Here is a 27,698-nt window from a genome sequence, read left to right as displayed (position 1 = left end):
AACCATATAACAAAGATGGTTTTCTACTCTTTTTGTTGCTGAAAACTTAGTAGGGTTAATCTGCAATACCAAAGCAATTCTAGTTTAAGCCCTCAAATACTGAGTTGGCCAGGGATCGAACCAGGGTCAACTGCCTGGGAATCAATGCTGATGTAAGCATTGATGTCATCTTGGTGAGCATAGTTGCTTTTCAAACAATAAGCGATAGTTTAATTCTAGAACAACTCATTGTATTTTGCGTTTAGTGGTGTTTTTAATCTTTATAACTTTTTTCGGTAAGACTTATGCTGTGATTTTTCTTCTTTGTCACACTTTAGCTACCTTTTTTGATTCAAAAAGTTCATTTTTGAGTTTTGGACAACGCCTTGCCTTTTTCTAAATTTTTTTAGCAATTGTCTCTTTCCCAACATTTTCGGTCCTTTCTTTTTTTTAGTTAACACATTAGTAACTTTCACTGACAAAAGCAAAGTTGAGCAAATGGACTCATACGTTGGTGGTCCTGGTCCACCAAATGGACCCGGGTTCGATTCCCGGCCAAGGCAACAATTAAGGGTATTTTTTTTTTTTACTAACACGAAAAACTTTTTGCGGACAATTTTTGTAGTGTTATTGCAGAAAATGTAAAAACACAACAAGTTGCCGTAAGCGTTGGTGGTATAGTGGTGAGCATAGCTTCCTTCCAAGCAGTTGACCCGGGTTCGATTCCCGGCCAACGCATTGCTTGTTTTTCTCATTTGGTGTTTCGTTATTCTCATTAAACTTTCTTCTTACAGTTTAGCAACCACCAAAATGAGAAAAAAGTAAAGAGAATATTTCTTAGCTTGTTCACCTTTCTCATCTAAACCATATAACAAAGATGGTTTTCTACTCTTTTTGTTGCTGAAAACTTAGTAGGGTTAATCTGCAATACCAAAGCAATTCTAGTTTAAGCCCTCAAATACTGAGTTGGCCAGGGATCGAACCAGGGTCAACTGCCTGGGAATCAATGCTGATGTAAGCATTGATGTCATCTTGGTGAGCATAGTTGCTTTTCAAACAATAAGCGATAGTTTAATTCTAGAACAACTCATTGTATTTTGCGTTTAGTGGTGTTTTTAATCTTTATAACTTTTTTCGGTAAGACTTATGCTGTGATTTTTCTTCTTTGTCACACTTTAGCTACCTTTTTTGATTCAAAAAGTTCATTTTTGAGTTTTGGACAACGCCTTGCCTTTTTCTAAATTTTTTTAGCAATTGTCTCTTTCCCAACATTTTCGGTCCTTTCTTTTTTTTAGTTAACACATTAGTAACTTTCACTGACAAAACCAAAGTTGAGCAAATGGACTCATGCGTTGGTGGTATAGTGGTGAGCATAGCTGCTTCCCAAGCAGTTGACCCTGGTTCGATTCCCGGCCAAGGCAACAATTAAGGGTATTTTTTTTTTTTACTAACACGAAAAACTTTTTGCGGACAATTTTTGTAGTGTTATTGCAGAAAATGTAAAAACACAACAAGTTGCCGTAAGCGTTGGTGGTATAGTGGTGAGCATAGCTGCCTTCCAAGCAGTTGACCCGGGTTCGATTCCCGGCCAACGCATTGCTTGTTTTTCTCATTTGGTGTTTCGTTATTCTCATCAAACTTTCTTCTTACAGTTTAGCAACCACCAAAATGAGAAAAAAGTAAAGAGAATATTTCTTAGCTTGTTCACCTTTCTCATCTAAACCATATAACAAAGATGGTTTTCTACTCTTTTTGTTGCTGAAAACTTAGTAGGGTTAATCTGCAATACCAAAGCAATTCTAGTTTAAGCCCTCAAATATTGAGTTGGCCAGGGATCGAACCAGGGTCAACTGCCTGGGAATCAATGCTGATGTAAGCATTGATGTCATCTTGGTGAGCATAGTTGCTTTTCAAACAATAAGCGATAGTTTAATTCTAGAACAACTCATTGTATTTTGCGTTTAGTGGTGTTTTTAATCTTTATAACTTTTTTCGGTAAGACTTATGCTGTGATTTTTCTTCTTTGTCACACTTTAGCTACCTTTTTTGATTCAAAAAGTTCATTTTTGAGTTTTGGACAACGCCTTGCCTTTTTCTAAATTTTTTTAGCAATTGTCTCTTTCCCAACATTTTCGGTCCTTTCTTTTTTTTAGTTAACACATTAGTAACTTTCACCGACAAAACCAAAGTTGAGCAAATGGACTCATGCGTTGGTGGTATAGTGGTGAGCATAGCTGCTTCCCAAGCAGTTGACCCGGGTTCGATTCCCGGCCAAGGCAACAATTAAGGGTATTTTTTTTTTTTACTAACACGAAAAACTTTTTGCGGACAATTTTTGTAGTGTTATTGCAGAAAATGTAAAAACACAACAAGTTGCCGTAAGCGTTGGTGGTATAGTGGTGAGCATAGCTGCCTTCCAAGCAGTTGACCCGGGTTCGATTCCCGGCCAACGCATTGCTCGTTTTTCTCATTTGGTGTTTCGTTATTCTCATCAAACTTTCTTCTTACAGTTTAGCAACCACCAAAATGAGAAAAAAGTAAAGAGAATATTTCTTAGCTTGTTCACCTTTCTCATCTAAACCATATAACAAAGATGGTTTTCTACTCTTTTTGTTGCTGAAAACTTAGTAGGGTTAATCTGCAATACCAAAGCAATTCTAGTTTAAGCCCTCAAATATTGAGTTGGCCAGGGATCGAACCAGGGTCAACTGCCTGGGAATCAATGCTGATGTAAGCATTGATGTCATCTTGGTGAGCATAGTTGCTTTTCAAACAATAAGCGATAGTTTAATTCTAGAACAACTCATTGTATTTTGCGTTTAGTGGTGTTTTTAATCTTTATAACTTTTTTCGGTAAGACTTATGCTGTGATTTTTCTTCTTTGTCACACTTTAGCTACCTTTTTTGATTCAAAAAGTTCATTTTTGAGTTTTGGACAACGCCTTGCCTTTTTCTAAATTTTTTTAGCAATTGTCTCTTTCCCAACATTTTCGGTCCTTTCTTTTTTTTAGTTAACACATTAGTAACTTTCACTGACAAAACCAAAGTTGAGCAAATGGACTCATACGTTGGTGGTCCTGGACCACCAAATGGACCCGGGTTCGATTCCCGGCCAAGGCAACAATTAAGGGTATTTTTTTTTTTTACTAACACGAAAAACTTTTTGCGGACAATTTTTGTAGTGTTATTGCAGAAAATGTAAAAACACAACAAGTTGCCGTAAGCGTTGGTGGTATAGTGGTGAGCATAGCTGCCTTCCAAGCAGTTGACCCGGGTTCGATTCCCGGCCAACGCATTGCTTGTTTTTCTCATTTGGTGTTTCGTTATTCTCATTAAACTTTCTTCTTACAGTTTAGCAACCACCAAAATGAGAAAAAAGTAAAGAGAATATTTCTTAGCTTGTTCACCTTTCTCATCTAAACCATATAACAAAGATGGTTTTCTACTCTTTTTGTTGCTGAAAACTTAGTAGGGTTAATCTGCAATACCAAAGCAATTCTAGTTTAAGCCCTCAAATACTGAGTTGGCCAGGGATCGAACCAGGGTCAACTGCCTGGGAATCAATGCTGATGTAAGCATTGATGTCATCTTGGTGAGCATAGTTGCTTTTCAAACAATAAGCGATAGTTTAATTCTAGAACAACTCATTGTATTTTGCGTTTAGTGGTGTTTTTAATCTTTATAACTTTTTTCGGTAAGACTTATGCTGTGATTTTTCTTCTTTGTCACACTTTAGCTACCTTTTTTGATTCAAAAAGTTCATTTTTGAGTTTTGGACAACGCCTTGCCTTTTTCTAAATTTTTTTAGCAATTGTCTCTTTCCCAACATTTTCGGTCCTTTCTTTTTTTTAGTTAACACATTAGTAACTTTCACTGACAAAAGCAAAGTTGAGCAAATGGACTCATACGTTGGTGGTCCTGGTCCACCAAATGGACCCGGGTTCGATTCCCGGCCAAGGCAACAATTAAGGGTATTTTTTTTTTTTACTAACACGAAAAACTTTTTGCGGACAATTTTTGTAGTGTTATTGCAGAAAATGTAAAAACACAACAAGTTGCCGTAAGCGTTGGTGGTATAGTGGTGAGCATAGCTTCCTTCCAAGCAGTTGACCCGGGTTCGATTCCCGGCCAACGCATTGCTTGTTTTTCTCATTTGGTGTTTCGTTATTCTCATTAAACTTTCTTCTTACAGTTTAGCAACCACCAAAATGAGAAAAAAGTAAAGAGAATATTTCTTAGCTTGTTCACCTTTCTCATCTAAACCATATAACAAAGATGGTTTTCTACTCTTTTTGTTGCTGAAAACTTAGTAGGGTTAATCTGCAATACCAAAGCAATTCTAGTTTAAGCCCTCAAATACTGAGTTGGCCAGGGATCGAACCAGGGTCAACTGCCTGGGAATCAATGCTGATGTAAGCATTGATGTCATCTTGGTGAGCATAGTTGCTTTTCAAACAATAAGCGATAGTTTAATTCTAGAACAACTCATTGTATTTTGCGTTTAGTGGTGTTTTTAATCTTTATAACTTTTTTCGGTAAGACTTATGCTGTGATTTTTCTTCTTTGTCACACTTTAGCTACCTTTTTTGATTCAAAAAGTTCATTTTTGAGTTTTGGACAACGCCTTGCCTTTTTCTAAATTTTTTTAGCAATTGTCTCTTTCCCAACATTTTCGGTCCTTTCTTTTTTTTAGTTAACACATTAGTAACTTTCACTGACAAAACCAAAGTTGAGCAAATGGACTCATGCGTTGGTGGTATAGTGGTGAGCATAGCTGCTTCCCAAGCAGTTGACCCTGGTTCGATTCCCGGCCAAGGCAACAATTAAGGGTATTTTTTTTTTTTACTAACACGAAAAACTTTTTGCGGACAATTTTTGTAGTGTTATTGCAGAAAATGTAAAAACACAACAAGCTGCCGTAAGCGTTGGTGGTATAGTGGTGAGCATAGCTGCCTTCCAAGCAGTTGACCCGGGTTCGATTCCCGGCCAACGCATTGCTTGTTTTTCTCATTTGGTGTTTCGTTATTCTCATCAAACTTTCTTCTTACAGTTTAGCAACCACCAAAATGAGAAAAAAGTAAAGAGAATATTTCTTAGCTTGTTCACCTTTCTCATCTAAACCATATAACAAAGATGGTTTTCTACTCTTTTTGTTGCTGAAAACTTAGTAGGGTTAATCTGCAATACCAAAGCAATTCTAGTTTAAGCCCTCAAATATTGAGTTGGCCAGGGATCGAACCAGGGTCAACTGCCTGGGAATCAATGCTGATGTAAGCATTGATGTCATCTTGGTGAGCATAGTTGCTTTTCAAACAATAAGCGATAGTTTAATTCTAGAACAACTCATTGTATTTTGCGTTTAGTGGTGTTTTTAATCTTTATAACTTTTTTCGGTAAGACTTATGCTGTGATTTTTCTTCTTTGTCACACTTTAGCTACCTTTTTTGATTCAAAAAGTTCATTTTTGAGTTTTGGACAACGCCTTGCCTTTTTCTAAATTTTTTTAGCAATTGTCTCTTTCCCAACATTTTCGGTCCTTTCTTTTTTTTAGTTAACACATTAGTAACTTTCACTGACAAAACCAAAGTTGAGCAAATGGACTCATACGTTGGTGGTCCTGGACCACCAAATGGACCCGGGTTCGATTCCCGGCCAAGGCAACAATTAAGGGTATTTTTTTTTTTTACTAACACGAAAAACTTTTTGCGGACAATTTTTGTAGTGTTATTGCAGAAAATGTAAAAACACAACAAGTTGCCGTAAGCGTTGGTGGTATAGTGGTGAGCATAGCTGCCTTCCAAGCAGTTGACCCGGGTTCGATTCCCGGCCAACGCATTGCTTGTTTTTCTCATTTGGTGTTTCGTTATTCTCATCAAACTTTCTTCTTACAGTTTAGCAACCACCAAAATGAGAAAAAAGTAAAGAGAATATTTCTTAGCTTGTTCACCTTTCTCATCTAAACCATATAACAAAGATGGTTTTCTACTCTTTTTGTTGCTGAAAACTTAGTAGGGTTAATCTGCAATACCAAAGCAATTCTAGTTTAAGCCCTCAAATATTGAGTTGGCCAGGGATCGAACCAGGGTCAACTGCCTGGGAATCAATGCTGATGTAAGCATTGATGTCATCTTGGTGAGCATAGTTGCTTTTCAAACAATAAGCGATAGTTTAATTCTAGAACAACTCATTGTATTTTGCGTTTAGTGGTGTTTTTAATCTTTATAACTTTTTTCGGTAAGACTTATGCTGTGATTTTTCTTCTTTGTCACACTTTAGCTACCTTTTTTGATTCAAAAAGTTCATTTTTGAGTTTTGGACAACGCCTTGCCTTTTTCTAAATTTTTTTAGCAATTGTCTCTTTCCCAACATTTTCGGTCCTTTCTTTTTTTTAGTTAACACATTAGTAACTTTCACTGACAAAACCAAAGTTGAGCAAATGGACTCATACGTTGGTGGTCCTGGACCACCAAATGGACCCGGGTTCGATTCCCGGCCAAGGCAACAATTAAGGGTATTTTTTTTTTTTACTAACACGAAAAACTTTTTGCGGACAATTTTTGTAGTGTTATTGCAGAAAATGTAAAAACACAACAAGTTGCCGTAAGCGTTGGTGGTATAGTGGTGAGCATAGCTGCCTTCCAAGCAGTTGACCCGGGTTCGATTCCCGGCCAACGCATTGCTCGTTTTTCTCATTTGGTGTTTCGTTATTCTCATCAAACTTTCTTCTTACAGTTTAGCAACCACCAAAATGAGAAAAAAGTAAAGAGAATATTTCTTAGCTTGTTCACCTTTCTCATCTAAACCATATAACAAAGATGGTTTTCTACTCTTTTTGTTGCTGAAAACTTAGTAGGGTTAATCTGCAATACCAAAGCAATTCTAGTTTAAGCCCTCAAATATTGAGTTGGCCAGGGATCGAACCAGGGTCAACTGCCTGGGAATCAATGCTGATGTAAGCATTGATGTCATCTTGGTGAGCATAGTTGCTTTTCAAACAATAAGCGATAGTTTAATTCTAGAACAACTCATTGTATTTTGCGTTTAGTGGTGTTTTTAATCTTTATAACTTTTTTCGGTAAGACTTATGCTGTGATTTTTCTTCTTTGTCACACTTTAGCTACCTTTTTTGATTCAAAAAGTTCATTTTTGAGTTTTGGACAACGCCTTGCCTTTTTCTAAATTTTTTTAGCAATTGTCTCTTTCCCAACATTTTCGGTCCTTTCTTTTTTTTAGTTAACACATTAGTAACTTTCACTGACAAAACCAAAGTTGAGCAAATGGACTCATACGTTGGTGGTCCTGGACCACCAAATGGACCCGGGTTCGATTCCCGGCCAAGGCAACAATTAAGGGTATTTTTTTTTTTTACTAACACGAAAAACTTTTTGCGGACAATTTTTGTAGTGTTATTGCAGAAAATGTAAAAACACAACAAGTTGCCGTAAGCGTTGGTGGTATAGTGGTGAGCATAGCTGCCTTCCAAGCAGTTGACCCGGGTTCGATTCCCGGCCAACGCATTGCTCGTTTTTCTCATTTGGTGTTTCGTTATTCTCATCAAACTTTCTTCTTACAGTTTAGCAACCACCAAAATGAGAAAAAAGTAAAGAGAATATTTCTTAGCTTGTTCACCTTTCTCATCTAAACCATATAACAAAGATGGTTTTCTACTCTTTTTGTTGCTGAAAACTTAGTAGGGTTAATCTGCAATACCAAAGCAATTCTAGTTTAAGCCCTCAAATATTGAGTTGGCCAGGGATCGAACAAGGGTCAACTGCCTGGGAATCAATGCTGATGTAAGCATTGATGTCATCTTGGTGAGCATAGTTGCTTTTCAAACAATAAGCGATAGTTTAATTCTAGAACAACTCATTGTATTTTGCGTTTAGTGGTGTTTTTAATCTTTATAACTTTTTTCGGTAAGACTTATGCTGTGATTTTTCTTCTTTGTCACACTTTAGCTACCTTTTTTGATTCAAAAAGTTCATTTTTGAGTTTTGGACAACGCCTTGCCTTTTTCTAAATTTTTTTAGCAATTGTCTCTTTCCCAACATTTTCGGTCCTTTCTTTTTTTTAGTTAACACATTAGTAACTTTCACTGACAAAACCAAAGTTGAGCAAATGGACTCATACGTTGGTGGTCCTGGACGACCAAATGGACCCGGGTTCGATTCCCGGCCAAGGCAACAATTAAGGGTATTTTTTTTTTTTACTAACACGAAAAACTTTTTGCGGACAATTTTTGTAGTGTTATTGCAGAAAATGTAAAAACACAACAAGTTGCCGTAAGCGTTGGTGGTATAGTGGTGAGCATAGCTGCCTTCCAAGCAGTTGACCCGGGTTCGATTCCCGGCAAACGCATTGCTTGTTTTTCTCATTTGGTGTTTCGTTATTCTCATCAAACTTTCTTCTTACAGTTTAGCAACCACCAAAATGAGAAAAAAGTAAAGAGAATATTTCTTAGCTTGTTCACCTTTCTCATCTAAACCATATAACAAAGATGGTTTTCTACTCTTTTTGTTGCTGAAAACTTAGTAGGGTTAATCTGCAATACCAAAGCAATTCTAGTTTAAGCCCTCAAATATTGAGTTGGCCAGGGATCGAACCAGGGTCAACTGCCTGGGAATCAATGCTGATGTAAGCATTGATGTCATCTTGGTGAGCATAGTTGCTTTTCAAACAATAAGCGATAGTTTAATTCTAGAACAACTCATTGTATTTTGCGTTTAGTGGTGTTTTTAATCTTTATAACTTTTTTCGGTAAGACTTATGCTGTGATTTTTCTTCTTTGTCACACTTTAGCTACCTTTTTTGATTCAAAAAGTTCATTTTTGAGTTTTGGACAACGCCTTGCCTTTTTCTAAATTTTTTTAGCAATTGTCTCTTTCCCAACATTTTCGGTCCTTTCTTTTTTTTAGTTAACACATTAGTAACTTTCACTGACAAAACCAACGTTGAGCAAATGGACTCATACGTTGGTGGTATAGTGGTGAGCATAGCTGCTTCCCAAGCAGTTGACCCTGGTTCGATTCCCGGCCAAGGCAACTATTAAGGGTATTTTTTTTTTTTACTAACACGAAAAACTTTTTGCGGACAATTTTTGTAGTGTTATTGCAGAAAATGTAAAAACACAACAAGTTGCCGTAAGCGTTGGTGGTATAGTGGTGAGCATAGCTGCCTTCCAAGCAGTTGACCCGGGTTCGATTCCCGGCCAACGCATTGCTTGTTTTTCTCATTTGGTGTTTCGTTATTCTCATCAAACTTTCTTCTTACAGTTTAGCAACCACCAAAATGAGAAAAAAGTAAAGAGAATATTTCTTAGCTTGTTCACCTTTCTCATCTAAACCATATAACAAAGATGGTTTTCTACTCTTTTTGTTGCTGAAAACTTAGTAGGGTTAATCTGCAATACCAAAGCAATTCTAGTTTAAGCCCTCAAATATTGAGTTGGCCAGGGATCGAACCAGGGTCAACTGCCTGGGAATCAATGCTGATGTAAGCATTGATGTCATCTTGGTGAGCATAGTTGCTTTTCAAACAATAAGCGATAGTTTAATTCTAGAACAACTCATTGTATTTTGCGTTTAGTGGTGTTTTTAATCTTTATAACTTTTTTCGGTAAGACTTATGCTGTGATTTTTCTTCTTTGTCACACTTTAGCTACCTTTTTTGATTCAAAAAGTTCATTTTTGAGTTTTGGACAACGCCTTGCCTTTTTCTAAATTTTTTTAGCAATTGTCTCTTTCCCAACATTTTCGGTCCTTTCTTTTTTTTAGTTAACACATTAGTAACTTTCACTGACAAAACCAAAGTTGAGCAAATGGACTCATACGTTGGTGGTCCTGGACCACCAAATGGACCCGGGTTCGATTCCCGGCCAAGGCAACAATTAAGGGTATTTTTTTTTTTTACTAACACGAAAAACTTTTTGCGGACAATTTTTGTAGTGTTATTGCAGAAAATGTAAAAACACAACAAGTTGCCGTAAGCGTTGGTGGTATAGTGGTGAGCATAGCTGCCTTCCAAGCAGTTGACCCGGGTTCGATTCCCGGCCAACGCATTGCTTGTTTTTCTCATTTGGTGTTTCGTTATTCTCATCAAACTTTCTTCTTACAGTTTAGCAACCACCAAAATGAGAAAAAAGTAAAGAGAATATTTCTTAGCTTGTTCACCTTTCTCATCTAAACCATATAACAAAGATGGTTTTCTACTCTTTTTGTTGCTGAAAACTTAGTAGGGTTAATCTGCAATACCAAAGCAATTCTAGTTTAAGCCCTCAAATATTGAGTTGGCCAGGGATCGAACCAGGGTCAACTGCCTGGGAATCAATGCTGATGTAAGCATTGATGTCATCTTGGTGAGCATAGTTGCTTTTCAAACAATAAGCGATAGTTTAATTCTAGAACAACTCATTGTATTTTGCGTTTAGTGGTGTTTTTAATCTTTATAACTTTTTTCGGTAAGACTTATGCTGTGATTTTTCTTCTTTGTCACACTTTAGCTACCTTTTTTGATTCAAAAAGTTCATTTTTGAGTTTTGGACAACGCCTTGCCTTTTTCTAAATTTTTTTAGCAATTGTCTCTTTCCCAACATTTTCGGTCCTTTCTTTTTTTTAGTTAACACATTAGTAACTTTCACCGACAAAACCAAAGTTGAGCAAATGGACTCATGCGTTGGTGGTATAGTGGTGAGCATAGCTGCCTCCCAAGCAGTTGACCCGGGTTCGATTCCCGGCCAAGGCAACAATTAAGGGTATTTTTTTTTTTTACTAACACGAAAAACTTTTTGCGGACAATTTTTGTAGTGTTATTGCAGAAAATGTAAAAACACAACAAGTTGCCGTAAGCGTTGGTGGTATAGTGGTGAGCATAGCTGCCTTCCAAGCAGTTGACCCGGGTTCGATTCCCGGCCAACGCATTGCTCGTTTTTCTCATTTGGTGTTTCGTTATTCTCATCAAACTTTCTTCTTACAGTTTAGCAACCACCAAAATGAGAAAAAAGTAAAGAGAATATTTCTTAGCTTGTTCACCTTTCTCATCTAAACCATATAACAAAGATGGTTTTCTACTCTTTTTGTTGCTGAAAACTTAGTAGGGTTAATCTGCAATACCAAAGCAATTCTAGTTTAAGCCCTCAAATATTGAGTTGGCCAGGGATCGAACCAGGGTCAACTGCCTGGGAATCAATGCTGATGTAAGCATTGATGTCATCTTGGTGAGCATAGTTGCTTTTCAAACAATAAGCGATAGTTTAATTCTAGAACAACTCATTGTATTTTGCGTTTAGTGGTGTTTTTAATCTTTATAACTTTTTTCGGTAAGACTTATGCTGTGATTTTTCTTCTTTGTCACACTTTAGCTACCTTTTTTGATTCAAAAAGTTCATTTTTGAGTTTTGGACAACGCCTTGCCTTTTTCTAAATTTTTTTAGCAATTGTCTCTTTCCCAACATTTTCGGTCCTTTCTTTTTTTTAGTTAACACATTAGTAACTTTCACTGACAAAACCAAAGTTGAGCAAATGGACTCATACGTTGGTGGTCCTGGACCACCAAATGGACCCGGGTTCGATTCCCGGCCAAGGCAACAATTAAGGGTATTTTTTTTTTTTACTAACACGAAAAACTTTTTGCGGACAATTTTTGTAGTGTTATTGCAGAAAATGTAAAAACACAACAAGTTGCCGTAAGCGTTGGTGGTATAGTGGTGAGCATAGCTGCCTTCCAAGCAGTTGACCCGGGTTCGATTCCCGGCCAACGCATTGCTTGTTTTTCTCATTTGGTGTTTCGTTATTCTCATCAAACTTTCTTCTTACAGTTTAGCAACCACCAAAATGAGAAAAAAGTAAAGAGAATATTTCTTAGCTTGTTCACCTTTCTCATCTAAACCATATAACAAAGATGGTTTTCTACTCTTTTTGTTGCTGAAAACTTAGTAGGGTTAATCTGCAATACCAAAGCAATTCTAGTTTAAGCCCTCAAATATTGAGTTGGCCAGGGATCGAACCAGGGTCAACTGCCTGGGAATCAATGCTGATGTAAGCATTGATGTCATCTTGGTGAGCATAGTTGCTTTTCAAACAATAAGCGATAGTTTAATTCTAGAACAACTCATTGTATTTTGCGTTTAGTGGTGTTTTTAATCTTTATAACTTTTTTCGGTAAGACTTATGCTGTGATTTTTCTTCTTTGTCACACTTTAGCTACCTTTTTTGATTCAAAAAGTTCATTTTTGAGTTTTGGACAACGCCTTGCCTTTTTCTAAATTTTTTTAGCAATTGTCTCTTTCCCAACATTTTCGGTCCTTTCTTTTTTTTAGTTAACACATTAGTAACTTTCACCGACAAAACCAAAGTTGAGCAAATGGACTCATGCGTTGGTGGTATAGTGGTGAGCATAGCTGCTTCCCAAGCAGTTGACCCGGGTTCGATTCCCGGCCAAGGCAACAATTAAGGGTATTTTTTTTTTTTACTAACACGAAAAACTTTTTGCGGACAATTTTTGTAGTGTTATTGCAGAAAATGTAAAAACACAACAAGTTGCCGTAAGCGTTGGTGGTATAGTGGTGAGCATAGCTGCCTTCCAAGCAGTTGACCCGGGTTCGATTCCCGGCCAACGCATTGCTCGTTTTTCTCATTTGGTGTTTCGTTATTCTCATCAAACTTTCTTCTTACAGTTTAGCAACCACCAAAATGAGAAAAAAGTAAAGAGAATATTTCTTAGCTTGTTCACCTTTCTCATCTAAACCATATAACAAAGATGGTTTTCTACTCTTTTTGTTGCTGAAAACTTAGTAGGGTTAATCTGCAATACCAAAGCAATTCTAGTTTAAGCCCTCAAATATTGAGTTGGCCAGGGATCGAACCAGGGTCAACTGCCTGGGAATCAATGCTGATGTAAGCATTGATGTCATCTTGGTGAGCATAGTTGCTTTTCAAACAATAAGCGATAGTTTAATTCTAGAACAACTCATTGTATTTTGCGTTTAGTGGTGTTTTTAATCTTTATAACTTTTTTCGGTAAGACTTATGCTGTGATTTTTCTTCTTTGTCACACTTTAGCTACCTTTTTTGATTCAAAAAGTTCATTTTTGAGTTTTGGACAACGCCTTGCCTTTTTCTAAATTTTTTTAGCAATTGTCTCTTTCCCAACATTTTCGGTCCTTTCTTTTTTTTAGTTAACACATTAGTAACTTTCACTGACAAAACCAAAGTTGAGCAAATGGACTCATACGTTGGTGGTCCTGGACCACCAAATGGACCCGGGTTCGATTCCCGGCCAAGGCAACAATTAAGGGTATTTTTTTTTTTTACTAACACGAAAAACTTTTTGCGGACAATTTTTGTAGTGTTATTGCAGAAAATGTAAAAACACAACAAGTTGCCGTAAGCGTTGGTGGTATAGTGGTGAGCATAGCTGCCTTCCAAGCAGTTGACCCGGGTTCGATTCCCGGCCAACGCATTGCTCGTTTTTCTCATTTGGTTTTTCGTTATTCTCATCAAACTTTCTTCTTACAGTTTAGCAACCACCAAAATGAGAAAAAAGTAAAGAGAATATTTCTTAGCTTGTTCACCTTTCTCATCTAAACCATATAACAAAGATGGTTTTCTACTCTTTTTGTTGCTGAAAACTTAGTAGGGTTAATCTGCAATACCAAAGCAATTCTAGTTTAAGCCCTCAAATATTGAGTTGGCCAGGGATCGAACCAGGGTCAACTGCCTGGGAATCAATGCTGATGTAAGCATTGATGTCATCTTGGTGAGCATAGTTGCTTTTCAAACAATAAGCGATAGTTTAATTCTAGAACAACTCATTGTATTTTGCGTTTAGTGGTGTTTTTAATCTTTATAACTTTTTTCGGTAAGACTTATGCTGTGATTTTTCTTCTTTGTCACACTTTAGCTACCTTTTTTGATTCAAAAAGTTCATTTTTGAGTTTTGGACAACGCCTTGCCTTTTTCTAAATTTTTTTAGCAATTGTCTCTTTCCCAACATTTTCGGTCCTTTCTTTTTTTTAGTTAACACATTAGTAACTTTCACTGACAAAACCAAAGTTGAGCAAATGGACTCATGCGTTGGTGGTCCTGGACCACCAACTGGACCCGGGTTCGATTCCCGGCCAAGGCAACAATTAAGGGTATTTTTTTTTTTTACTAACACGAAAAACTTTTTGCGGACAATTTTTGTAGTGTTATTGCAGAAAATGTAAAAACACAACAAGTTGCCGTAAGCGTTGGTGGTATAGTGGTGAGCATAGCTGCCTTCCAAGCAGTTGACCCGGGTTCGATTCCCGGCCAACGCATTGCTCGTTTTTCTCATTTGGTGTTTCGTTATTCTCATCAAACTTTCTTCTTACAGTTTAGCAACCACCAAAATGAGAAAAAAGTAAAGAGAATATTTCTTAGCTTGTTCACCTTTCTCATCTAAACCATATAACAAAGATGGTTTTCTACTCTTTTTGTTGCTGAAAACTTAGTAGGGTTAATCTGCAATACCAAAGCAATTCTAGTTTAAGCCCTCAAATATTGAGTTGGCCAGGGATCGAACCAGGGTCAACTGCCTGGGAATCAATGCTGATGTAAGCATTGATGTCATCTTGGTGAGCATAGTTGCTTTTCAAACAATAAGCGATAGTTTAATTCTAGAACAACTCATTGTATTTTGCGTTTAGTGGTGTTTTTAATCTTTATAACTTTTTTCGGTAAGACTTATGCTGTGATTTTTCTTCTTTGTCACACTTTAGCTACCTTTTTTGATTCAAAAAGTTCATTTTTGAGTTTTGGACAACGCCTTGCCTTTTTCTAAATTTTTTTAGCAATTGTCTCTTTCCCAACATTTTCGGTCCTTTCTTTTTTTTAGTTAACACATTAGTAACTTTCACTGACAAAACCAAAGTTGAGCAAATGGACTCATACGTTGGTGGTCCTGGACCACCAAATGGACCCGGGTTCGATTCCCGGCCAAGGCAACAATTAAGGGTATTTTTTTTTTTTACTAACACGAAAAACTTTTTGCGGACAATTTTTGTAGTGTTATTGCAGAAAATGTAAAAACACAACAAGTTGCCGTAAGCGTTGGTGGTATAGTGGTGAGCATAGCTGCCTTCCAAGCAGTTGACCCGGGTTCGATTCCCGGCCAACGCATTGCTCGTTTTTCTCATTTGGTTTTTCGTTATTCTCATCAAACTTTCTTCTTACAGTTTAGCAACCACCAAAATGAGAAAAAAGTAAAGAGAATATTTCTTAGCTTGTTCACCTTTCTCATCTAAACCATATAACAAAGATGGTTTTCTACTCTTTTTGTTGCTGAAAACTTAGTAGGGTTAATCTGCAATACCAAAGCAATTCTAGTTTAAGCCCTCAAATATTGAGTTGGCCAGGGATCGAACCAGGGTCAACTGCCTGGGAATCAATGCTGATGTAAGCATTGATGTCATCTTGGTGAGCATAGTTGCTTTTCAAACAATAAGCGATAGTTTAATTCTAGAACAACTCATTGTATTTTGCGTTTAGTGGTGTTTTTAATCTTTATAACTTTTTTCGGTAAGACTTATGCTGTGATTTTTCTTCTTTGTCACACTTTAGCTACCTTTTTTGATTCAAAAAGTTCATTTTTGAGTTTTGGACAACGCCTTGCCTTTTTCTAAATTTTTTTAGCAATTGTCTCTTTCCCAACATTTTCGGTCCTTTCTTTTTTTTAGTTAACACATTAGTAACTTTCACTGACAAAACCAAAGTTGAGCAAATGGACTCATGCGTTGGTGGTCCTGGACCACCAAATGGACCCGGGTTCGATTCCCGGCCAAGGCAACAATTAAGGGTATTTTTTTTTTTTACTAACACGAAAAACTTTTTGCGGACAATTTTTGTAGTGTTATTGCAGAAAATGTAAAAACACAACAAGTTGCCGTAAGCGTTGGTGGTATAGTGGTGAGCATAGCTGCCTTCCAAGCAGTTGACCCGGGTTCGATTCCCGGCCAACGCATTGCTCGTTTTTCTCATTTGGTGTTTCGTTATTCTCATCAAACTTTCTTCTTACAGTTTAGCAACCACCAAAATGAGAAAAAAGTAAAGAGAATATTTCTTAGCTTGTTCACCTTTCTCATCTAAACCATATAACAAAGATGGTTTTCTACTCTTTTTGTTGCTGAAAACTTAGTAGGGTTAATCTGCAATACCAAAGCAATTCTAGTTTAAGCCCTCAAATATTGAGTTGGCCAGGGATCGAACCAGGGTCAACTGCCTGGGAATCAATGCTGATGTAAGCATTGATGTCATCTTGGTGAGCATAGTTGCTTTTCAAACAATAAGCGATAGTTTAATTCTAGAACAACTCATTGTATTTTGCGTTTAGTGGTGTTTTTAATCTTTATAACTTTTTTCGGTAAGACTTATGCTGTGATTTTTCTTCTTTGTCACACTTTAGCTACCTTTTTTGATTCAAAAAGTTCATTTTTGAGTTTTGGACAACGCCTTGCCTTTTTCTAAATTTTTTTAGCAATTGTCTCTTTCCCAACATTTTCGGTCCTTTCTTTTTTTTAGTTAACACATTAGTAACTTTCACTGACAAAACCAAAGTTGAGCAAATGGACTCATACGTTGGTGGTCCTGGACCACCAAATGGACCCGGGTTCGATTCCCGGCCAAGGCAACAATTAAGGGTATTTTTTTTTTTTACTAACACGAAAAACTTTTTGCGGACAATTTTTGTAGTGTTATTGCAGAAAATGTAAAAACACAACAAGTTGCCGTAAGCGTTGGTGGTATAGTGGTGAGCATAGCTGCCTTCCAAGCAGTTGACCCGGGTTCGATTCCCGGCCAACGCATTGCTCGTTTTTCTCATTTGGTTTTTCGTTATTCTCATCAAACTTTCTTCTTACAGTTTAGCAACCACCAAAATGAGAAAAAAGTAAAGAGAATATTTCTTAGCTTGTTCACCTTTCTCATCTAAACCATATAACAAAGATGGTTTTCTACTCTTTTTGTTGCTGAAAACTTAGTAGGGTTAATCTGCAATACCAAAGCAATTCTAGTTTAAGCCCTCAAATATTGAGTTGGCCAGGGATCGAACCAGGGTCAACTGCCTGGGAATCAATGCTGATGTAAGCATTGATGTCATCTTGGTGAGCATAGTTGCTTTTCAAACAATAAGCGATAGTTTAATTCTAGAACAACTCATTGTATTTTGCGTTTAGTGGTGTTTTTAATCTTTATAACTTTTTTCGGTAAGACTTATGCTGTGATTTTTCTTCTTTGTCACACTTTAGCTACCTTTTTTGATTCAAAAAGTTCATTTTTGAGTTTTGGACAACGCCTTGCCTTTTTCTAAATTTTTTTAGCAATTGTCTCTTTCCCAACATTTTCGGTCCTTTCTTTTTTTTAGTTAACACATTAGTAACTTTCACTGACAAAACCAAAGTTGAGCAAATGGACTCATGCGTTGGTGGTCCTGGACCACCAAATGGACCCGGGTTCGATTCCCGGCCAAGGCAACAATTAAGGGTATTTTTTTTTTTTACTAACACGAAAAACTTTTTGCGGACAATTTTTGTAGTGTTATTGCAGAAAATGTAAAAACACAACAAGTTGCCGTAAGCGTTGGTGGTATAGTGGTGAGCATAGCTGCCTTCCAAGCAGTTGACCCGGGTTCGATTCCCGGCCAACGCATTGCTCGTTTTTCTCATTTGGTGTTTCGTTATTCTCATCAAACTTTCTTCTTACAGTTTAGCAACCACCAAAATGAGAAAAAAGTAAAGAGAATATTTCTTAGCTTGTTCACCTTTCTCATCTAAACCATATAACAAAGATGGTTTTCTACTCTTTTTGTTGCTGAAAACTTAGTAGGGTTAATCTGCAATACCAAAGCAATTCTAGTTTAAGCCCTCAAATATTGAGTTGGCCAGGGATCGAACCAGGGTCAACTGCCTGGGAATCAATGCTGATGTAAGCATTGATGTCATCTTGGTGAGCATAGTTGCTTTTCAAACAATAAGCGATAGTTTAATTCTAGAACAACTCATTGTATTTTGCGTTTAGTGGTGTTTTTAATCTTTATAACTTTTTTCGGTAAGACTTATGCTGTGATTTTTCTTCTTTGTCACACTTTAGCTACCTTTTTTGATTCAAAAAGTTCATTTTTGAGTTTTGGACAACGCCTTGCCTTTTTCTAAATTTTTTTAGCAATTGTCTCTTTCCCAACATTTTCGGTCCTTTCTTTTTTTTAGTTAACACATTAGTAACTTTCACTGACAAAACCAAAGTTGAGCAAATGGACTCATACGTTGGTGGTCCTGGACCACCAAATGGACCCGGGTTCGATTCCCGGCCAAGGCAACAATTAAGGGTATTTTTTTTTTTTACTAACACGAAAAACTTTTTGCGGACAATTTTTGTAGTGTTATTGCAGAAAATGTAAAAACACAACAAGTTGCCGTAAGCGTTGGTGGTATAGTGGTGAGCATAGCTGCCTTCCAAGCAGTTGACCCGGGTTCGATTCCCGGCCAACGCATTGCTCGTTTTTCTCATTTGGTGTTTCGTTATTCTCATCAAACTTTCTTCTTACAGTTTAGCAACCACCAAAATGAGAAAAAAGTAAAGAGAATATTTCTTAGCTTGTTCACCTTTCTCATCTAAACCATATAACAAAGATGGTTTTCTACTCTTTTTGTTGCTGAAAACTTAGTAGGGTTAATCTGCAATACCAAAGCAATTCTAGTTTAAGCCCTCAAATATTGAGTTGGCCAGGGATCGAACCAGGGTCAACTGCCTGGGAATCAATGCTGATGTAAGCATTGATGTCATCTTGGTGAGCATAGTTGCTTTTCAAACAATAAGCGATAGTTTAATTCTAGAACAACTCATTGTATTTTGCGTTTAGTGGTGTTTTTAATCTTTATAACTTTTTTCGGTAAGACTTATGCTGTGATTTTTCTTCTTTGTCACACTTTAGCTACCTTTTTTGATTCAAAAAGTTCATTTTTGAGTTTTGGACAACGCCTTGCCTTTTTCTAAATTTTTTTAGCAATTGTCTCTTTCCCAACATTTTCGGTCCTTTCTTTTTTTTAGTTAACACATTAGTAACTTTCACTGACAAAACCAAAGTTGAGCAAATGGACTCATGCGTTGGTGGTCCTGGACCACCAAATGGACCCGGGTTCGATTCCCGGCCAAGGCAACAATTAAGGGTATTTTTTTTTTTTACTAACACGAAAAACTTTTTGCGGACAATTTTTGTAGTGTTATTGCAGAAAATGTAAAAACACAACAAGTTGCCGTAAGCGTTGGTGGTATAGTGGTGAGCATAGCTGCCTTCCAAGCAGTTGACCCGGGTTCGATTCCCGGCCAACGCATTGCTCGTTTTTCTCATTTGGTGTTTCGTTATTCTCATCAAACTTTCTTCTTACAGTTTAGCAACCACCAAAATGAGAAAAAAGTAAAGAGAATATTTCTTAGCTTGTTCACCTTTCTCATCTAAACCATATAACAAAGATGGTTTTCTACTCTTTTTGTTGCTGAAAACTTAGTAGGGTTAATCTGCAATACCAAAGCAATTCTAGTTTAAGCCCTCAAATATTGAGTTGGCCAGGGATCGAACCAGGGTCAACTGCCTGGGAATCAATGCTGATGTAAGCATTGATGTCATCTTGGTGAGCATAGTTGCTTTTCAAACAATAAGCGATAGTTTAATTCTAGAACAACTCATTGTATTTTGCGTTTAGTGGTGTTTTTAATCTTTATAACTTTTTTCGGTAAGACTTATGCTGTGATTTTTCTTCTTTGTCACACTTTAGCTACCTTTTTTGATTCAAAAAGTTCATTTTTGAGTTTTGGACAACGCCTTGCCTTTTTCTAAATTTTTTTAGCAATTGTCTCTTTCCCAACATTTTCGGTCCTTTCTTTTTTTTAGTTAACACATTAGTAACTTTCACTGACAAAACCAAAGTTGAGCAAATGGACTCATGCGTTGGTGGTATAGTGGTGAGCATAGCTGCTTCCCAAGCAGTTGACCCTGGTTCGATTCCCGGCCAAGGCAACTATTAAGGGTATTTTTTTTTTTTACTAACACGAAAAACTTTTTGCGGACAATTTTTGTAGTGTTATTGCAGAAAATGTAAAAACACAACAAGTTGCCGTAAGCGTTGGTGGTATAGTGGTGAGCATAGCTGCCTTCCAAGCAGTTGACCCGGGTTCGATTCCCGGCCAACGCATTGCTTGTTTTTCTCATTTGGTGTTTCGTTATTCTCATCAAACTTTCTTCTTACAGTTTAGCAACCACCAAAATGAGAAAAAAGTAAAGAGAATATTTCTTAGCTTGTTCACCTTTCTCATCTAAACCATATAACAAAGATGGTTTTCTACTCTTTTTGTTGCTGAAAACTTAGTAGGGTTAATCTGCAATACCAAAGCAATTCTAGTTTAAGCCCTCAAATATTGAGTTGGCCAGGGATCGAACCAGGGTCAACTGCCTGGGAATCAATGCTGATGTAAGCATTGATGTCATCTTGGTGAGCATAGTTGCTTTTCAAACAATAAGCGATAGTTTAATTCTAGAACAACTCATTGTATTTTGCGTTTAGTGGTGTTTTTAATCTTTATAACTTTTTTCGGTAAGACTTATGCTGTGATTTTTCTTCTTTGTCACACTTTAGCTACCTTTTTTGATTCAAAAAGTTCATTTTTGAGTTTTGGACAACGCCTTGCCTTTTTCTAAATTTTTTTAGCAATTGTCTCTTTCCCAACATTTTCGGTCCTTTCTTTTTTTTAGTTAACACATTAGTAACTTTCACTGACAAAACCAAAGTTGAGCAAATGGACTCATACGTTGGTGGTCCTGGACCACCAAATGGACCCGGGTTCGATTCCCGGCCAAGGCAACAATTAAGGGTATTTTTTTTTTTTACTAACACGAAAAACTTTTTGCGGACAATTTTTGTAGTGTTATTGCAGAAAATGTAAAAACACAACAAGTTGCCGTAAGCGTTGGTGGTATAGTGGTGAGCATAGCTGCCTTCCAAGCAGTTGACCCGGGTTCGATTCCCGGCCAACGCATTGCTTGTTTTTCTCATTTGGTGTTTCGTTATTCTCATCAAACTTTCTTCTTACAGTTTAGCAACCACCAAAATGAGAAAAAAGTAAAGAGAATATTTCTTAGCTTGTTCACCTTTCTCATCTAAACCATATAACAAAGATGGTTTTCTACTCTTTTTGTTGCTGAAAACTTAGTAGGGTTAATCTGCAATACCAAAGCAATTCTAGTTTAAGCCCTCAAATATTGAGTTGGCCAGGGATCGAACCAGGGTCAACTGCCTGGGAATCAATGCTGATGTAAGCATTGATGTCATCTTGGTGAGCATAGTTGCTTTTCAAACAATAAGCGATAGTTTAATTCTAGAACAACTCATTGTATTTTGCGTTTAGTGGTGTTTTTAATCTTTATAACTTTTTTCGGTAAGACTTATGCTGTGATTTTTCTTCTTTGTCACACTTTAGCTACCTTTTTTGATTCAAAAAGTTCATTTTTGAGTTTTGGACAACGCCTTGCCTTTTTCTAAATTTTTTTAGCAATTGTCTCTTTCCCAACATTTTCGGTCCTTTCTTTTTTTTAGTTAACACATTAGTAACTTTCACTGACAAAACCAAAGTTGAGCAAATGGACTCATACGTTGGTGGTCCTGGACCACCAAATGGACCCGGGTTCGATTCCCGGCCAAGGCAACAATTAAGGGTATTTTTTTTTTTTACTAACACGAAAAACTTTTTGCGGACAATTTTTGTAGTGTTATTGCAGAAAATGTAAAAACACAACAAGTTGCCGTAAGCGTTGGTGGTATAGTGGTGAGCATAGCTGCCTTCCAAGCAGTTGACCCGGGTTCGATTCCCGGCCAATGCATTGCTTGTTTTTCTCATTTGGTGTTTCGTTATTCTCATCAAACTTTCTTCTTACAGTTTAGCAACCACCAAAATGAGAAAAAAGTAAAGAGAATATTTCTTAGCTTGTTCACCTTTCTCATCTAAACCATATAACAAAGATGGTTTTCTACTCTTTTTGTTGCTGAAAACTTAGTAGGGTTAATCTGCAATACCAAAGCAATTCTAGTTTAAGCCCTCAAATATTGAGTTGGCCAGGGATCGAACCAGGGTCAACTGCCTGGGAATCAATGCTGATGTAAGCATTGATGTCATCTTGGTGAGCATAGTTGCTTTTCAAACAATAAGCGATAGTTTAATTCTAGAACAACTCATTGTATTTTGCGTTTAGTGGTGTTTTTAATCTTTATAACTTTTTTCGGTAAGACTTATGCTGTGATTTTTCTTCTTTGTCACACTTTAGCTACCTTTTTTGATTCAAAAAGTTCATTTTTGAGTTTTGGACAACGCCTTGCCTTTTTCTAAATTTTTTTAGCAATTGTCTCTTTCCCAACATTTTCGGTCCTTTCTTTTTTTTAGTTAACACATTAGTAACTTTCACTGACAAAACCAAAGTTGAGCAAATGGACTCATACGTTGGTGGTCCTGGACCACCAAATGGACCCGGGTTCGATTCCCGGCCAAGGCAACAATTAAGGGTATTTTTTTTTTTTACTAACACGAAAAACTTTTTGCGGACAATTTTTGTAGTGTTATTGCAGAAAATGTAAAAACACAACAAGTTGCCGTAAGCGTTGGTGGTATAGTGGTGAGCATAGCTGCCTTCCAAGCAGTTGACCCGGGTTCGATTCCCGGCCAACGCATTGCTTGTTTTTCTCATTTGGTGTTTCGTTATTCTCATTAAACTTTCTTCTTACAGTTTAGCAACCACCAAAATGAGAAAAAAGTAAAGAGAATATTTCTTAGCTTGTTCACCTTTCTCATCTAAACCATATAACAAAGATGGTTTTCTACTCTTTTTGTTGCTGAAAACTTAGTAGGGTTAATCTGCAATACCAAAGCAATTCTAGTTTAAGCCCTCAAATACTGAGTTGGCCAGGGATCGAACCAGGGTCAACTGCCTGGGAATCAATGCTGATGTAAGCATTGATGTCATCTTGGTGAGCATAGTTGCTTTTCAAACAATAAGCGATAGTTTAATTCTAGAACAACTCATTGTATTTTGCGTTTAGTGGTGTTTTTAATCTTTATAACTTTTTTCGGTAAGACTTATGCTGTGATTTTTCTTCTTTGTCACACTTTAGCTACCTTTTTTGATTCAAAAAGTTCATTTTTGAGTTTTGGACAACGCCTTGCCTTTTTCTAAATTTTTTTAGCAATTGTCTCTTTCCCAACATTTTCGGTCCTTTCTTTTTTTTAGTTAACACATTAGTAACTTTCACTGACAAAACCAAAGTTGAGCAAATGGACTCATACGTTGGTGGTCCTGGACCACCAAATGGACCCGGGTTCGATTCCCGGCCAAGGCAACAATTAAGGGTATTTCTTTTTTTTTACTAACACGAAAAACTTTTTGCGGACAATTTTTGTAGTGTTATTGCAGAAAATGTAAAAACACAACAAGTTGCCGTAAGCGTTGGTGGTATAGTGGTGAGCATAGCTGCCTTCCAAGCAGTTGACCCGGGTTCGATTCCCGGCCAACGCATTGCTTGTTTTTCTCATTTGGTGTTTCGTTATTCTCATTAAACTTTCTTCTTACAGTTTAGCAACCACCAAAATGAGAAAAAAGTAAAGAGAATATTTCTTAGCTTGTTCACCTTTCTCATCTAAACCATATAACAAAGATGGTTTTCTACTCTTTTTGTTGCTGAAAACTTAGTAGGGTTAATCTGCAATACCAAAGCAATTCTAGTTTAAGCCCTCAAATACTGAGTTGGCCAGGGATCGAACCAGGGTCAACTGCCTGGGAATCAATGCTGATGTAAGCATTGATGTCATCTTGGTGAGCATAGTTGCTTTTCAAACAATAAGCGATAGTTTAATTCTAGAACAACTCATTGTATTTTGCGTTTAGTGGTGTTTTTAATCTTTATAACTTTTTTCGGTAAGACTTATGCTGTGATTTTTCTTCTTTGTCACACTTTAGCTACCTTTTTTGATTCAAAAAGTTCATTTTTGAGTTTTGGACAACGCCTTGCCTTTTTCTAAATTTTTTTAGCAATTGTCTCTTTCCCAACATTTTCGGTCCTTTCTTTTTTTTAGTTAACACATTAGTAACTTTCACTGACAAAACCAAAGTTGAGCAAATGGACTCATACGTTGGTGGTCCTGGACCACCAAATGGACCCGGGTTCGATTCCCGGCCAAGGCAACAATTAAGGGTATTTTTTTTTTTACTAACACGAAAAACTTTTTGCGGACAATTTTTGTAGTGTTATTGCAGAAAATGTAAAAACACAACAAGTTGCCGTAAGCGTTGGTGGTATAGTGGTGAGCATAGCTGCCTTCCAAGCAGTTGACCCGGGTTCGATTCCCGGCCAACGCATTGCGTGTTTTTCTCATTTGGTGTTTCGTTATTCTCATTAAACTTTCTTCTTACAGTTTAGCAACCACCAAAATGAGAAAAAAGTAAAGAGAATATTTCTTAGCTTGTTCACCTTTCTCATCTAAACCATATAACAAAGATGGTTTTCTACTCTTTTTGTTGCTGAAAACTTAGTAGGGTTAATCTGCAATACCAAAGCAATTCTAGTTTAAGCCCTCAAATATTGAGTTGGCCAGGGATCGAACCAGGGTCAACTGCCTGGGAATCAATGCTGATGTAAGCATTGATGTCATCTTGGTGAGCATAGTTGCTTTTCAAACAATAAGCGATAGTTTAATTCTAGAACAACTCATTGTATTTTGCGTTTAGTGGTGTTTTTAATCTTTATAACTTTTTTCGGTAAGACTTATGCTGTGATTTTTCTTCTTTGTCACACTTTAGCTACCTTTTTTGATTCAAAAAGTTCATTTTTGAGTTTTGGACAACGCCTTGCCTTTTTCTAAATTTTTTTAGCAATTGTCTCTTTCCCAACATTTTCGGTCCTTTCTTTTTTTTAGTTAACACATTAGTAACTTTCACTGACAAAACCAAAGTTGAGCAAATGGACTCATACGTTGGTGGTCCTGGACCACCAAATGGACCCGGGTTCGATTCCCGGCCAAGGCAACAATTAAGGGTATTTTTTTTTTTTACTAACACGAAAAACTTTTTGCGGACAATTTTTGTAGTGTTATTGCAGAAAATGTAAAAACACAACAAGTTGCCGTAAGCGTTGGTGGTATAGTGGTGAGCATAGCTGCCTTCCAAGCAGTTGACCCGGGTTCGATTCCCGGCCAACGCATTGCTTGTTTTTCTCATTTGGTGTTTCGTTATTCTCATTAAACTTTCTTCTTACAGTTTAGCAACCACCAAAATGAGAAAAAAGTAAAGAGAATATTTCTTAGCTTGTTCACCTTTCTCATCTAAACCATATAACAAAGATGGTTTTCTACTCTTTTTGTTGCTGAAAACTTAGTAGGGTTAATCTGCAATACCAAAGCAATTCTAGTTTAAGCCCTCAAATACTGAGTTGGCCAGGGATCGAACCAGGGTCAACTGCCTGGGAATCAATGCTGATGTAAGCATTGATGTCATCTTGGTGAGCATAGTTGCTTTTCAAACAATAAGCGATAGTTTAATTCTAGAACAACTCATTGTATTTTGCGTTTAGTGGTGTTTTTAATCTTTATAACTTTTTTCGGTAAGACTTATGCTGTGATTTTTCTTCTTTGTCACACTTTAGCTACCTTTTTTGATTCAAAAAGTTCATTTTTGAGTTTTGGACAACGCCTTGCCTTTTTCTAAATTTTTTTAGCAATTGTCTCTTTCCCAACATTTTCGGTCCTTTCTTTTTTTTAGTTAACACATTAGTAACTTTCACCGACAAAACCAAAGTTGAGCAAATGGACTCATGCGTTGGTGGTATAGTGGTGAGCATAGCTGCTTCCCAAGCAGTTGACCCGGGTTCGATTCCCGGCCAAGGCAACAATTAAGGGTATTTTTTTTTTTACTAACACGAAAAACTTTTTGCGGACAATTTTTGTAGTGTTATTGCAGAAAATGTAAAAACACAACAAGTTGCCGTAAGCGTTGGTGGTATAGTGGTGAGCATAGCTGCCTTCCAAGCAGTTGACCCGGGTTCGATTCCCGGCCAACGCATTGCTTGTTTTTCTCATTTGGTGTTTCGTTATTCTCATCAAACTTTCTTCTTACAGTTTAGCAACCACCAAAATGAGAAAAAAGTAAAGAGAATATTTCTTAGCTTGTTCACCTTTCTCATCTAAACCATATAACAAAGATGGTTTTCTACTCTTTTTGTTGCTGAAAACTTAGTAGGGTTAATCTGCAATACCAAAGCAATTCTAGTTTAAGCCCTCAAATATTGAGTTGGCCAGGGATCGAACCAGGGTCAACTGCCTGGGAATCAATGCTGATGTAAGCATTGATGTCATCTTGGTGAGCATAGTTGCTTTTCAAACAATAAGCGATAGTTTAATTCTAGAACAACTCATTGTATTTTGCGTTTAGTGGTGTTTTTAATCTTTATAACTTTTTTCGGTAAGACTTATGCTGTGATTTTTCTTCTTTGTCACACTTTAGCTACCTTTTTTGATTCAAAAAGTTCATTTTTGAGTTTTGGACAACGCCTTGCCTTTTTCTAAATTTTTTTAGCAATTGTCTCTTTCCCAACATTTTCGGTCCTTTCTTTTTTTTAGTTAACACATTAGTAACTTTCACTGACAAAACCAAAGTTGAGCAAATGCACTCATGCGTTGGTGGTATAGTGGTGAGCATAGCTGCTTCCCAAGCAGTTGACCCGGGTTCGATTCCCGGCCAAGGCAACAATTAAGGGTATTTTTTTTTTTTACTAACACGAAAAACTTTTTGCGGACAATTTTTGTAGTGTTATTGCAGAAAATGTAAAAACACAACAAGTTGCCGTAAGCGTTGGTGGTATAGTGGTGAGCATACCTGCCTTCCAAGCAGTTGACCCGGGTTCGATTCCCGGCCAACGCATTGCTTGTTTTTCTCATTTGGTGTTTCGTTATTCTCATCAAACTTTCTTCTTACAGTTTAGCAACCACCAAAATGAGAAAAAAGTAAAGAGAATATTTCTTAGCTTGTTCACCTTTCTCATCTAAACCATATAACAAAGATGGTTTTCTACTCTTTTTGTTGCTGAAAACTTAGTAGGGTTAATCTGCAATACCAAAGCAATTCTAGTTTAAGCCCTCAAATATTGAGTTGGCCAGGGATCGAACCAGGGTCAACTGCCTGGGAATCAATGCTGATGTAAGCATTGATGTCATCTTGGTGAGCATAGTTGCTTTTCAAACAATAAGCGATAGTTTAATTCTAGAACAACTCATTGTATTTTGCGTTTAGTGGTGTTTTTAATCTTTATAACTTTTTTCGGTAAGACTTATGCTGTGATTTTTCTTCTTTGTCACACTTTAGCTACCTTTTTTGATTCAAAAAGTTCATTTTTGAGTTTTGGACAACGCCTTGCCTTTTTCTAAATTTTTTTAGCAATTGTCTCTTTCCCAACATTTTCGGTCCTTTCTTTTTTTTAGTTAACACATTAGTAACTTTCACTGACAAAACCAAAGTTGAGCAAATGGACTCATACGTTGGTGGTCCTGGACCACCAAATGGACCCGGGTTCGATTCCCGGCCAAGGCAACAATTAAGGGTATTTTTTTTTTTTACTAACACGAAAAACTTTTTGCGGACAATTTTTGTAGTGTTATTGCAGAAAATGTAAAAACACAACA

At 36.9% G+C, this 27,698-nt stretch overlaps 37 non-coding genes across 37 annotated transcripts; all 37 read left to right on the top strand.

Moving 5' to 3' along the window:
* Positions 1–1,328: 1,328 nt before the first annotated feature.
* On the top strand, positions 1,329–1,400 carry TRNAG-CCC (transfer RNA glycine (anticodon CCC)). The gene has a single exon. It is a non-coding gene; the product is annotated as a tRNA-Gly (tRNA).
* A 103-nt stretch (positions 1,401–1,503) lies between these two features.
* Positions 1,504–1,575, top strand: TRNAG-UCC (transfer RNA glycine (anticodon UCC)). The gene has a single exon. It is a non-coding gene; the product is annotated as a tRNA-Gly (tRNA).
* A 611-nt stretch (positions 1,576–2,186) lies between these two features.
* Positions 2,187–2,258, top strand: TRNAG-CCC (transfer RNA glycine (anticodon CCC)). The gene has a single exon. It is a non-coding gene; the product is annotated as a tRNA-Gly (tRNA).
* Positions 2,259–2,361: 103 nt separating this feature from the next.
* TRNAG-UCC (transfer RNA glycine (anticodon UCC)) lies at positions 2,362–2,433 on the top strand. The gene has a single exon. It is a non-coding gene; the product is annotated as a tRNA-Gly (tRNA).
* Positions 2,434–3,202: 769 nt separating this feature from the next.
* On the top strand, positions 3,203–3,274 carry TRNAG-UCC (transfer RNA glycine (anticodon UCC)). The gene has a single exon. It is a non-coding gene; the product is annotated as a tRNA-Gly (tRNA).
* Positions 3,275–4,726: 1,452 nt separating this feature from the next.
* TRNAG-CCC (transfer RNA glycine (anticodon CCC)) lies at positions 4,727–4,798 on the top strand. Its single transcript has one exon. It is a non-coding gene; the product is annotated as a tRNA-Gly (tRNA).
* Positions 4,799–4,901: 103 nt separating this feature from the next.
* On the top strand, positions 4,902–4,973 carry TRNAG-UCC (transfer RNA glycine (anticodon UCC)). The gene has a single exon. It is a non-coding gene; the product is annotated as a tRNA-Gly (tRNA).
* Positions 4,974–5,742: 769 nt separating this feature from the next.
* TRNAG-UCC (transfer RNA glycine (anticodon UCC)) lies at positions 5,743–5,814 on the top strand. Its single transcript has one exon. It is a non-coding gene; the product is annotated as a tRNA-Gly (tRNA).
* A 769-nt stretch (positions 5,815–6,583) lies between these two features.
* Positions 6,584–6,655, top strand: TRNAG-UCC (transfer RNA glycine (anticodon UCC)). Its single transcript has one exon. It is a non-coding gene; the product is annotated as a tRNA-Gly (tRNA).
* Positions 6,656–7,424: 769 nt separating this feature from the next.
* TRNAG-UCC (transfer RNA glycine (anticodon UCC)) lies at positions 7,425–7,496 on the top strand. The gene has a single exon. It is a non-coding gene; the product is annotated as a tRNA-Gly (tRNA).
* A 1,627-nt stretch (positions 7,497–9,123) lies between these two features.
* TRNAG-UCC (transfer RNA glycine (anticodon UCC)) lies at positions 9,124–9,195 on the top strand. The gene has a single exon. It is a non-coding gene; the product is annotated as a tRNA-Gly (tRNA).
* Positions 9,196–9,964: 769 nt separating this feature from the next.
* TRNAG-UCC (transfer RNA glycine (anticodon UCC)) lies at positions 9,965–10,036 on the top strand. Its single transcript has one exon. It is a non-coding gene; the product is annotated as a tRNA-Gly (tRNA).
* Positions 10,037–10,647: 611 nt separating this feature from the next.
* Positions 10,648–10,719, top strand: TRNAG-CCC (transfer RNA glycine (anticodon CCC)). The gene has a single exon. It is a non-coding gene; the product is annotated as a tRNA-Gly (tRNA).
* Positions 10,720–10,822: 103 nt separating this feature from the next.
* Positions 10,823–10,894, top strand: TRNAG-UCC (transfer RNA glycine (anticodon UCC)). Its single transcript has one exon. It is a non-coding gene; the product is annotated as a tRNA-Gly (tRNA).
* A 769-nt stretch (positions 10,895–11,663) lies between these two features.
* TRNAG-UCC (transfer RNA glycine (anticodon UCC)) lies at positions 11,664–11,735 on the top strand. The gene has a single exon. It is a non-coding gene; the product is annotated as a tRNA-Gly (tRNA).
* Positions 11,736–12,346: 611 nt separating this feature from the next.
* TRNAG-CCC (transfer RNA glycine (anticodon CCC)) lies at positions 12,347–12,418 on the top strand. The gene has a single exon. It is a non-coding gene; the product is annotated as a tRNA-Gly (tRNA).
* Positions 12,419–12,521: 103 nt separating this feature from the next.
* On the top strand, positions 12,522–12,593 carry TRNAG-UCC (transfer RNA glycine (anticodon UCC)). The gene has a single exon. It is a non-coding gene; the product is annotated as a tRNA-Gly (tRNA).
* A 769-nt stretch (positions 12,594–13,362) lies between these two features.
* On the top strand, positions 13,363–13,434 carry TRNAG-UCC (transfer RNA glycine (anticodon UCC)). The gene has a single exon. It is a non-coding gene; the product is annotated as a tRNA-Gly (tRNA).
* Positions 13,435–14,203: 769 nt separating this feature from the next.
* TRNAG-UCC (transfer RNA glycine (anticodon UCC)) lies at positions 14,204–14,275 on the top strand. Its single transcript has one exon. It is a non-coding gene; the product is annotated as a tRNA-Gly (tRNA).
* Positions 14,276–15,044: 769 nt separating this feature from the next.
* TRNAG-UCC (transfer RNA glycine (anticodon UCC)) lies at positions 15,045–15,116 on the top strand. Its single transcript has one exon. It is a non-coding gene; the product is annotated as a tRNA-Gly (tRNA).
* A 769-nt stretch (positions 15,117–15,885) lies between these two features.
* On the top strand, positions 15,886–15,957 carry TRNAG-UCC (transfer RNA glycine (anticodon UCC)). The gene has a single exon. It is a non-coding gene; the product is annotated as a tRNA-Gly (tRNA).
* Positions 15,958–16,726: 769 nt separating this feature from the next.
* Positions 16,727–16,798, top strand: TRNAG-UCC (transfer RNA glycine (anticodon UCC)). The gene has a single exon. It is a non-coding gene; the product is annotated as a tRNA-Gly (tRNA).
* A 769-nt stretch (positions 16,799–17,567) lies between these two features.
* TRNAG-UCC (transfer RNA glycine (anticodon UCC)) lies at positions 17,568–17,639 on the top strand. The gene has a single exon. It is a non-coding gene; the product is annotated as a tRNA-Gly (tRNA).
* Positions 17,640–18,408: 769 nt separating this feature from the next.
* Positions 18,409–18,480, top strand: TRNAG-UCC (transfer RNA glycine (anticodon UCC)). Its single transcript has one exon. It is a non-coding gene; the product is annotated as a tRNA-Gly (tRNA).
* A 769-nt stretch (positions 18,481–19,249) lies between these two features.
* TRNAG-UCC (transfer RNA glycine (anticodon UCC)) lies at positions 19,250–19,321 on the top strand. Its single transcript has one exon. It is a non-coding gene; the product is annotated as a tRNA-Gly (tRNA).
* A 611-nt stretch (positions 19,322–19,932) lies between these two features.
* TRNAG-CCC (transfer RNA glycine (anticodon CCC)) lies at positions 19,933–20,004 on the top strand. Its single transcript has one exon. It is a non-coding gene; the product is annotated as a tRNA-Gly (tRNA).
* Positions 20,005–20,107: 103 nt separating this feature from the next.
* TRNAG-UCC (transfer RNA glycine (anticodon UCC)) lies at positions 20,108–20,179 on the top strand. The gene has a single exon. It is a non-coding gene; the product is annotated as a tRNA-Gly (tRNA).
* A 769-nt stretch (positions 20,180–20,948) lies between these two features.
* TRNAG-UCC (transfer RNA glycine (anticodon UCC)) lies at positions 20,949–21,020 on the top strand. The gene has a single exon. It is a non-coding gene; the product is annotated as a tRNA-Gly (tRNA).
* Positions 21,021–21,789: 769 nt separating this feature from the next.
* TRNAG-UCC (transfer RNA glycine (anticodon UCC)) lies at positions 21,790–21,861 on the top strand. The gene has a single exon. It is a non-coding gene; the product is annotated as a tRNA-Gly (tRNA).
* A 769-nt stretch (positions 21,862–22,630) lies between these two features.
* TRNAG-UCC (transfer RNA glycine (anticodon UCC)) lies at positions 22,631–22,702 on the top strand. Its single transcript has one exon. It is a non-coding gene; the product is annotated as a tRNA-Gly (tRNA).
* Positions 22,703–23,472: 770 nt separating this feature from the next.
* On the top strand, positions 23,473–23,544 carry TRNAG-UCC (transfer RNA glycine (anticodon UCC)). Its single transcript has one exon. It is a non-coding gene; the product is annotated as a tRNA-Gly (tRNA).
* Positions 23,545–24,312: 768 nt separating this feature from the next.
* Positions 24,313–24,384, top strand: TRNAG-UCC (transfer RNA glycine (anticodon UCC)). The gene has a single exon. It is a non-coding gene; the product is annotated as a tRNA-Gly (tRNA).
* Positions 24,385–25,153: 769 nt separating this feature from the next.
* Positions 25,154–25,225, top strand: TRNAG-UCC (transfer RNA glycine (anticodon UCC)). The gene has a single exon. It is a non-coding gene; the product is annotated as a tRNA-Gly (tRNA).
* Positions 25,226–25,836: 611 nt separating this feature from the next.
* Positions 25,837–25,908, top strand: TRNAG-CCC (transfer RNA glycine (anticodon CCC)). Its single transcript has one exon. It is a non-coding gene; the product is annotated as a tRNA-Gly (tRNA).
* A 102-nt stretch (positions 25,909–26,010) lies between these two features.
* TRNAG-UCC (transfer RNA glycine (anticodon UCC)) lies at positions 26,011–26,082 on the top strand. Its single transcript has one exon. It is a non-coding gene; the product is annotated as a tRNA-Gly (tRNA).
* Positions 26,083–26,693: 611 nt separating this feature from the next.
* Positions 26,694–26,765, top strand: TRNAG-CCC (transfer RNA glycine (anticodon CCC)). The gene has a single exon. It is a non-coding gene; the product is annotated as a tRNA-Gly (tRNA).
* A 103-nt stretch (positions 26,766–26,868) lies between these two features.
* Positions 26,869–26,940, top strand: TRNAG-UCC (transfer RNA glycine (anticodon UCC)). The gene has a single exon. It is a non-coding gene; the product is annotated as a tRNA-Gly (tRNA).
* Positions 26,941–27,698: the final 758 nt, after the last annotated feature.

The sequence above is a fragment of the Dendrobates tinctorius genome, unplaced genomic scaffold (assembly GCF_039654945.1).
Source record: "Dendrobates tinctorius isolate UK_male_01 unplaced genomic scaffold, ASM3965494v1 ptg000251l, whole genome shotgun sequence".
Taxonomy (NCBI): Eukaryota; Metazoa; Chordata; class Amphibia; order Anura; family Dendrobatidae; genus Dendrobates; species Dendrobates tinctorius.
This window is presented reverse-complemented; position numbering and strand designations above follow the sequence as displayed.